At 36.6% G+C, this 9,224-nt stretch overlaps 1 protein-coding gene across 1 annotated transcript in view; it reads right to left on the bottom strand.

Moving 5' to 3' along the window:
- Nucleotides 1-7,521, bottom strand: part of LOC106074487 (uncharacterized) — a 139,243-nt gene extending 131,722 nt beyond the window's left edge. The window contains exon 1 of the mRNA XM_056006447.1: nucleotides 7,248-7,521. The gene's annotated coding sequence lies outside the window, so the exon portion shown is untranslated. The remainder of the gene's footprint in view (nucleotides 1-7,247) is intronic.
- Nucleotides 7,522-9,224: the final 1,703 nt, after the last annotated feature.

Below are 9,224 nucleotides of genomic sequence, written 5' to 3'. Positions count from 1 at the left end.
TAATAAAGCAATTTAAAATGTCAGTAAAATATTTGAACAAATTTCGTTCAAATAGTAAATAAACTTTTTGATTTGTTTCTTTATGAAGGCAAGCTAAATTAGTTTTTAAGCAAAATATTTCAATAACTAATTTTCAAAAAGTCAACGGAATCTTTTTTTTTTTTTAATAAAAGAAATGTATTTTCTGTTAAGGTCATGAAATGTATATAAAAAAAGAACCTATTTAAAGTTGGCAACGCTTGGTTCACCAAAAAGAGGCAGATACAAATACTTATAATAGGCCTATTTCTGCCTATTTCATGCAAGGCCTATTTCATGCAACATTACTCTTAGAAATAAAAAAGTACTATTTCCATCATTTACCGAGAAGTGGATCTCAAACATTCTTCTTATATCCAACATTAATTAACTGCTAAGTTAGACTTATTGACTTGACAGATAGGCACCGAGATGGTCTATATAGGTCAGTGGAATTTTCGTTAGAAATTTCAAACGTGTATTCATGATGTTAATACGTCTTTTTATAAGCGTGTGTGTCACGTGACTTTTCGTTGCATTCTACATCTGTTTTATCAACATACTCTCGTCTACTTTAATCTCACAAACAAGCAAAACATAAAAAGTACTTTTATAAAAGCAAACGTATATTATCTTATATAATAATAATAATCTTTATTGTCCGTATGGAAATTTGTCTTACAATTTGTGCATTACACCAAACAAAAAACATTATAACTATAAGAAACCAAAGTGTAGATTCACAGCAGACGCACTCATAATTTACATGTGACAAAGTTTATACCAGATTGTTCTTATTTAATGATTTGATTGCCAGGGGAACAAAAGAGTGTTTGTGTCTGTTTGTCTTTGCCATCGGTGTCTTGTATCTCTTTTGTGATGGTAAAATCACAAAATCCTGACACAAAGGGTGATTCTTTATTTCGAGGATCTTGTTAGCTTTTTTTATAGATGTTTGTCTCAAACAACTGCCCAAATGGGGTTTGTTTTTTTGCCAATGATCTTATATAATACAGACGTTACTTCAAAAATACTCAGAAAGACACAAAGATAAAGGCACATTCCTCGTCCCATATGCTAGGACAAATTTGTACAAATACTCCTTCTTTCCTATTGCTGGAATGGGCTGCCTGAGGCGGACAGTAAAACCAATGAGTTGGCAGAATTTAAGCCATTGTTTAATATGCATGACTGAATGCATGACGCGTAGGACGTAATCATCTTCTTTTTTAAAGTAACGTCTGTATCATATAAGATAAGATAAGAAGATGATTACGTCCTACGCGTCATGCATTCAGTCATGCATATTAACCAATGACTTAAATTCTGCCAAGTATATTGAGTGAAGGGAGACCATCGTTCAAGTGCTGCATTGTCTCTCAATATTGAAAGGTCTATCTGCTACTTTCTATATAAAACAAAATTAATTAATCAGCACTGATTGGGTTAATTTTGTGTGTGATTGATTCATGTGTTGTCAATGACAATGAATAACTGCACAATTTCAACTTGATTCGAGAATGAGAAGCTGGAGAAAAGTCCACCCAGACAGACAGAATTAATATGAGATTTGCAAAAAATAGACTAGAACAGACACAAAATAGAGTCGCGAGATTTATAGCAAATGATTATCAACATTTGACTAGTGTAACACCATTAGTAAAATGACTAAACTTAGGGACACTTCAGGACAGAAGACAAAACAGTAAAGTTGCAATAATACAGAAACACTAAACCCAAATCTTTCAAATATAAAAACACAACGTAATATTAAATTCAGTAAGACACAAAGATAAAGACACATTTCTTATTCCATACGCTAGCACAAATTCATTAAAGTGACCCTTAATTCCAAGTGCCATTCTAGCATTCAATGGGTTGCCTGAATCAGCCATGAAAAGCTATGACTTTGCAGAGTTTAAGTCTCTAAGTAACAAGCACGACTAGATTAACAACTGGATACGCCTATGACATATTTATCTTCTATTTTGGAAAGTCTGTAATTTCTAAAATTAGAAAAACAGAGTTCATTATTGAACTAACTATTTGCACAAATTTCTGAAGCATGAGCCCCCTTCAAGGGAGGAGACCTGGGGCGGCTCCTCATTCCCCTCCCCCCATTCCATCCTAATGCCACTTAAGTTTCCGATTTTTTTTCGTTAATGACAGTCAACTCGCCTTGTAGATTAACTCACGGTCTTCATGAAAGTACAGTATCATATCATCATTATAATCATGGGCGGCTCGTGCTGGATGCTCGCTCTCTCGACCTTACCCTTAGGACAGCGGTTCTCAACCTTTTTTGCTCGGCGACCCCTTTTTACAATTCTTCACTATGCCGCGACCCCCCCCCCCCAACAGTAAATCTGATTTTCATTGCCAAAGCTTTATGTTTAATCATGAAACAATATGTAATTATATTCTCTTTATAATATCTCTTTAAGATATGCATTTATTTATCTTACTATTTCTAATTCATATTATTCACATAGCATACATGTTACGTGCGCATCTTAGTGTGAATGTGAAATGGTGCGATTGCGTGTTGAAAGAAGAAGAACCGAAATGGAGGACTATGAACAAGAAAGTGTTTCCAGTGTTAATAAAGATTAAAGTATTTATAAACTGTGATTTGTCGTTTACATGTCTAAAGAGTCTCATCCAATATGAAAACGTAACAAGTGGCGCCCAACGCAAAGGTAAAACCTACGTAGTCCTTTATACACAGTTGATCTCCTGTCAACAGACAGTAGAGATATCATATTATATAGTCTAGATCTAGTGACAGGATACTATTCAATTCGATTAATAGTAATAGAAAATGGCGGACAAGGCTGAGGTAGCAGCGTTGTGAAAGAAGAGGGAAGGTTGTTGGAGCTTGAAGGGGCAGAACTAAGGAAGTACGTACAAGAAAGGTTGATGGAGAGGGAGAGATTAGCAATGGAAAGAGAAAAAGAAAAGGAGAGATTAGCGATGGAAAGAGAAAAAGAAAAGGAGAGATTATCGATGGAGGACAAAAGAGAAAGAGAAAAAGAAAAGGAAAGATTAGACAAGGAGGACAAAAGAGAAAGAGAAAAGATAGCCATTGAAAAGGAGAAGAAAAACGAATTAGTCGCCATTGAAAGAGAAAGATTAGCGTTTGAAAAAGAGACAGCAGAGAAAAAGTTAAAAACAGACCAAGGAAAAGAGAATGATAAAAGAAAGAGTGACTCTACAGGGAATAAACTGGCAAAATATAAAGGTTTGATATTCAACGAAGACAAAATGGACATAGACATTTTTTTGAAGAAGTTCGAAATAGAAATGAGAGAATTGGAATACCCTGAAGACAAATGGACATTCTTATTGTCGAGATCATTTACAGCGGAGGTGCCTTCAAAAATATGTATGAACCAGGGTAACTACAGCATTGTGAAAGAACAACTACTTCGAACTTTCGGGAAAACAGAAGCTTTCTACCGCCAACAGTTTGTTAATTGTGAGATAGAACCAGAGGATGACCCGCAGACCTTCCTGGACAAAATGAGCAGCCATTTCGATAACTGGATAGAAACTGCTGAGGTAGAAAAAACCTTTGACAGTCTTAAGACATTTCTTATGCTGGACAAAGTGATGTACGAGTGTCAGGAGGAATTAAAAATATTTCTGTTGGAGAGGAAACCGAAATCCATAGAAGACATAGTAAGACTGATAAGGGCTTATAAAGTGGCACATCCCGAGAAGAAATTATCTAGAGGCAGTGATATAGAAGAAATAGTTGCCTTTAACAGAACATGTGAGACACAGAATAACTCTCACAGAACAAGGGAGACACAGGATAGACAGTATAGAAGTGGTACATATGAAAGACAAAATGATAGCCGCAACGGAAGATATCAAGGAAACAGACAGGAAAGAAAGGACTGGGAGAAAGGTAGAATAGAGCAAGGCTTATCATTGTCATCTGATACTGGAACATTGGAGATTTTTCAGACATTCGTAGGGAACAAGGCAGCCAAGACCATCAGGGATACAGGGAGCACTATTATTGGAGTGAATAAGGATTTAGTGGAAGACCATGAATATACAGGCGAATCTAGGAAGTGTGTTATGTTTAATGGGAATATTGTACAATTACCGATTGCTAAAGTTAGTATAGACACACCGTATTTTAAGGGGACAGTGGAAGCTTGTGTTGTAGATCAGGGTGAGATAGATTTAATTATTGGGAATATTCATGGGGTGAAAATATGTTCAGTAAGGGAGATTGAGAATTGGAAGAAATATTATGGGATAAAGTTTACGCGAGGTAGAAATGGGGATGTGGAAGAAGACATAAGATCTCATACATCAGATGACATGGGTAGCAGAGAACACGAGAAGAAAGAATTAACAGATAAGGTAGAAAGCAATGCAATAGGAATGGGTCCAAATCAAAGTAAAGTAAGGCAATCAGTGGTACAGGGAAAGCGATTTAAACCCACATATAGACGTACAAGTCCATACATCTTATGCTTTAATTGTGGGAGAAGGGGGCATATTAGAAGACAGTGTCAACAGTTAATTAGAATTAAGGAATCAAGGTACAATAGTGGAGAGGCGTATACGAGAAAAGAGAGGGATATTAGCAGCCTAGAAAACAGTACAGCTAGATCATTCGGTAGTAGGATCACAATGGGACATCATTGCAAAGGAGGGAAGCGGAAAGGATGGCATGTCAATAATGTTAGAATTATATAGATATGATTAGAAAAGGTAGGACTGGTGGACACTAATTATTGTTCTATTCTACAATGAATAAATATATGTGTAATGAAGTAAATATTGTTGTTACATATACATATAGGTTAAGGATACTACATTATAGAAGTTTGTAAAGGCTACATAGGAAATGTAAAAGAGTATAAATACTGGAAAGTAGATACGTAGATGTTGCACAATGTATTTAATTATGTGTGGTTCTGTTGGATTATAATTATTCTATTAAAATTACATTTGTAAGAAAATTATCGAAATGATGTGGTAGAAATACATAAAAAGAAACGTGAAGACTGGAATTATTATATAGGCCTGAGGATACTAAGACGTAAATAGCATTGGATTAAATGATTAAATCTATGGTAGCCTATGAGGAGTGTTGTTAGTTATAAACTGGGTCATGTTGTTGAGGCTACAATATACATGGAGCAAGATAGACCTTGTTTGTTAACTATGTGATTGCGACTGGAATGATGGTGTTTGTACAGGCATAAAATTATGAGTGGGGAGTTGTATTAATAGAAATATGATTACTTAAAGATATATGTTAACAGAAGTGGTTTCAATTGCTCATAATAACAGTTATTATTGTGATGAATATAATTGTTATTCCATGTTGGAATTGTATTGGTATTAACATGACATTGTGTTTGAGTTTGTTTAGTTATTACATTATGGTTTTATATGTTACCGATTTTTTTTAACTTGGAATAGTCTGATAATATATTCAGTGATTTGTATTTTGGACGTTCGATGTACATCGAACTTGTTAAACAGGGGGGGTGTTACGTGCGCATCTTAGTGTGAATGTGAAATGGTGCGATTGCGTGTTGAAAGAAGAAGAACCGAAATGGAGGACTATGAACAAGAAAGTGTTTCCAGTGTTAATAAAGATTAAAGTATTTATAAACTGTGATTTGTCGTTTACATGTCTAAAGAGTCTCATCCAATATGAAAACGTAACAATACACATGTGACGTTTTACTGTATTTAGACATGATAATGAACAGGCTGTTATGCAAATAATGTATTATTGCAAATTGAAGAAGAAAATAAAACACAGACAAATTGGGACATGACTACAAACACTTGATCCAGATGTCTGTAATAGAGAAATTGTTTGCTGCATCTTTATTGAGTTCAATAAACTATTTCTGTTTCCTAAACATTTTCACTTTTGACTTTCATTGGAGTTCTGGCAGGTGCAAATGGGATGTTAAGTAATTTGGAAAGTTTGATGAAATTTTGTCCGCAAAGCATTAGCAAATGGCATCACTGATAATTCGACTTAAATAACTTCGCTACAATTGACGTACAAACTGATGGGGCAGGCAGAGGAAACAGTGGGTGAATGTCTTACGAGAGTGTCCAAATGCTGCGGGGAGACAACTGAAGGGTCACTTGAACTCCATGGAGGCTATGAGACACTACGTTCAACAACAGAGTTTCTTACCAGCACTATGGGAGGCCCACAACAGAGTTTCTTACCAGCATTATGGGAGGCCCACAACAGAGTTTCTTACCAGCACTATGGGAGGCCCACAACAGAGTTTCTTACCAGCACTATGGGAGGCCCACAACAGAGTTTCTTACCAGAGCACTACGAGAGGCCCATGCTTTTCTGCCCTACTAACATTAGAAGTTCATCCAAGGTTCATGTTGTCCAATACGTTATGCATTTCTATACAAAGTTTACGTATTAAAATTCAAATTTATGGATGCACTGTTCAACCTTTTTCAAAACGTACACATTTTGGTTCACATATTACAGATTTAACACTTTAGTATTATTACAGGAAACCAAATACGAACTTTATAAGTGGCGAACCTTAAACTTCACTTATATCTTATTATTATTGAAGATTAATAATGACTCTTGACCTTAGGGTTAGGACATACCAGAGCTTTACAACACGACCAGGCTTATGCATTAAGCGCATTTACTTTTAAACTGTTGAAATTTGTTCTGCTGCGACAATTAAAATGTTTGAAATGAATTCTGATTCTGCTGTCTGCTGCATCTATCTTCGAATAACAATAAAAATAGTAATTTCCGTTGTTACAAAAACATGTATGTGTCAAGTTTTACATTTTAGATTAGGCCATACTTTCGATGGTCTTAAACGACCCCTGACAAATTGTCAATCGACCCCCAAGGGGGTTTCGACCCACAGGTTGAGAACCCCTGCCTTAGGATGTTAGTTAATATTTTAAGATCTGACATACTGGTGTACATCTAATGATGGTCTACTAGACTAGAAATATTGTCAATGTTCTCTACCTCCAATCTAACGAGAAATGCGTTGCTTACTTAGATTTAGTCAACATATTACAGAAATAAAATCTAGGAGGACTACTTTAGTGAAGCAGAGCACATTAAAACGAACTCAAGTTTATTTTAAGACTTATGGCTATCATTGGAGATCAATCAGATGTACATTACTCTGCAGCTCGCGATGTGTCAATAAATAGCTTAAAGGGAAAGCACTCACCCAATCAGTTCTTCCAGTTAACTCCCTGCTTATTAAAAATAGAACGACACTCAACACTTTGATCTGCTGCGATAAAGCAAGTCAGCTGCAACTATTTAGTGATGTTGAAAGCGTAACAACTAGTCTTGTAAAATAAATTCCTTCAGATGAATGGAAAGACGTCAGACATCCAAAAAGTTGGACGACTCTTTCCTTTACACGTGCCCTTTTAGAACAGAATCGAAAAACTCCCCAATGTTGACATTGCGTTACCGCCCTTCTTTTTCGCCCAGCGTTCAGTGGATTGGATGGGGAAGAGGGGGGGGGGGGCTGTCCAATGGAACTCGAATTCGAAGTCGGCGGGTATCGATTAGCGTGCAAATGTCGCTGTGAATGAGTGCCGTCCTCCAGTCGATACCGCTAATACTTTGGTCTGTAGTGTTGTAGCATCTGTCGTCTTTGCTAGTAGTTTATCGCTGTACTTATAGCCAGTTGTTCCCCCTATTTCTGACAAACTAAAAAATTAGATTGAGGGTCTATCTTCCCTTGACACTTTATATTCTTGTGTTTTTAATATAGATCTGATTGTGCAGGCGCAACATGGCCTAAATTGTGCCGATGTGCCTAAAATCAAATCATAGATCTGATGTATCGTCGATAGTTTGGGGTGTTACTTTTTTATGTAACTGCGAAAGATGTTATTTGGTTTTATAATGAATATCAACTCTCTTTAGAGCCATGTTGTGCCAGTTAAGTCATTAAAACTTCTACTTCCAAAACAGTGTTTCCCAAACTTTGTTACGCAGAGCCCTAGAGTTCCGCGAGGTCTGAATAGGTGTTCCGCGAACTACTGGAAAAATTAACTTATACCACCCCGTGAATTAATCTTTCTAAAAAAAAATTAACCAAGTGTTCCGCTAAATACTCAGAATGCGCGAAGTGTTCCGCTAAATACTCAGAATGCACGAAGTGTTCCGTTAACGAAAATGTTTGGGAACCACTGGTCTAAAGCATGTACTCATCATCAACATCATCATCATCTGTCCCTAGACTTACGTCGTAGGTGGCGCTGTGACAGTTCGCGTAACCAAATCCTTCCTCTTTTCCCTCTCAGCAGCTGTTCTTAATAGAATATCAAGAGAGAGGCCGGTCTATTCTTGTATACATTCTAGTCAGATGTTCTTCGGACGGTCCTTTCTTCCTGCTCCCTCCACTGTGCCTTGAAGGAGGACTTTAGACAGTGAGTCTTGTCTTACACTAGGATGCACTTTATATTTACGTATAACGTCAGTTACCAGTCACTTGCCAGCCCCGAACACACACACACACACAAATACACTTTTAAAAGTAGGCTGGAAATGTATAAGATAAAACGTGTCATTAACTCAAAGGCTATAAAACTAGCATAATGGACATTTTCATACATGGCGCCGGCGGGAAATCTATAAATAGCCTTTTTAATGTATCCGGTGTATTAAAGAATGGAAGTGTTGATAACACAGACCTATGTATATTATATATAGGTCTGTGGTTGATAACAACTGTTTAGAATTAGTGATTACTGAAGAGCAAGTCTGCAACATTTTCGAAAACGTCAACCCAATGAAAGCTGGTGGGCCTGATGGAACAAAAGGGGGGAATCTTAAAAGAATGTGCTGAACAACTAGCTGAGTCTTTCCTAGAGATTTTTTCCACTTCATTACTAAACCACGATATACCACCTGTGTGGAAGTCATCCATAATTGTACCTGTGCCAAAGGTTTCCAAACCAAAGGAAATGAATGACTATAGACCTGTTTCATTTACTTCCATTGTGTCTAAATGCGTAGAAAAACTGGTTCAAATGTTTCTTCTGAATGATCTTTAACGACCAGATTAGGCGCCAACTTGCCTTAGCTGACACAGAAGAGAATTACAAATGTTTCAATCTATCTACGAGAATAGTTGACCTCAATTAATTCTTCATTAGTTTGAGGAGCGAGAAGCTTCTTTCGCTAA

Source organism: Biomphalaria glabrata, chromosome 12 (assembly GCF_947242115.1).
Source record: "Biomphalaria glabrata chromosome 12, xgBioGlab47.1, whole genome shotgun sequence".
NCBI lineage: Eukaryota > Metazoa > Mollusca > Gastropoda > Planorbidae > Biomphalaria > Biomphalaria glabrata.
This window is presented reverse-complemented; position numbering and strand designations above follow the sequence as displayed.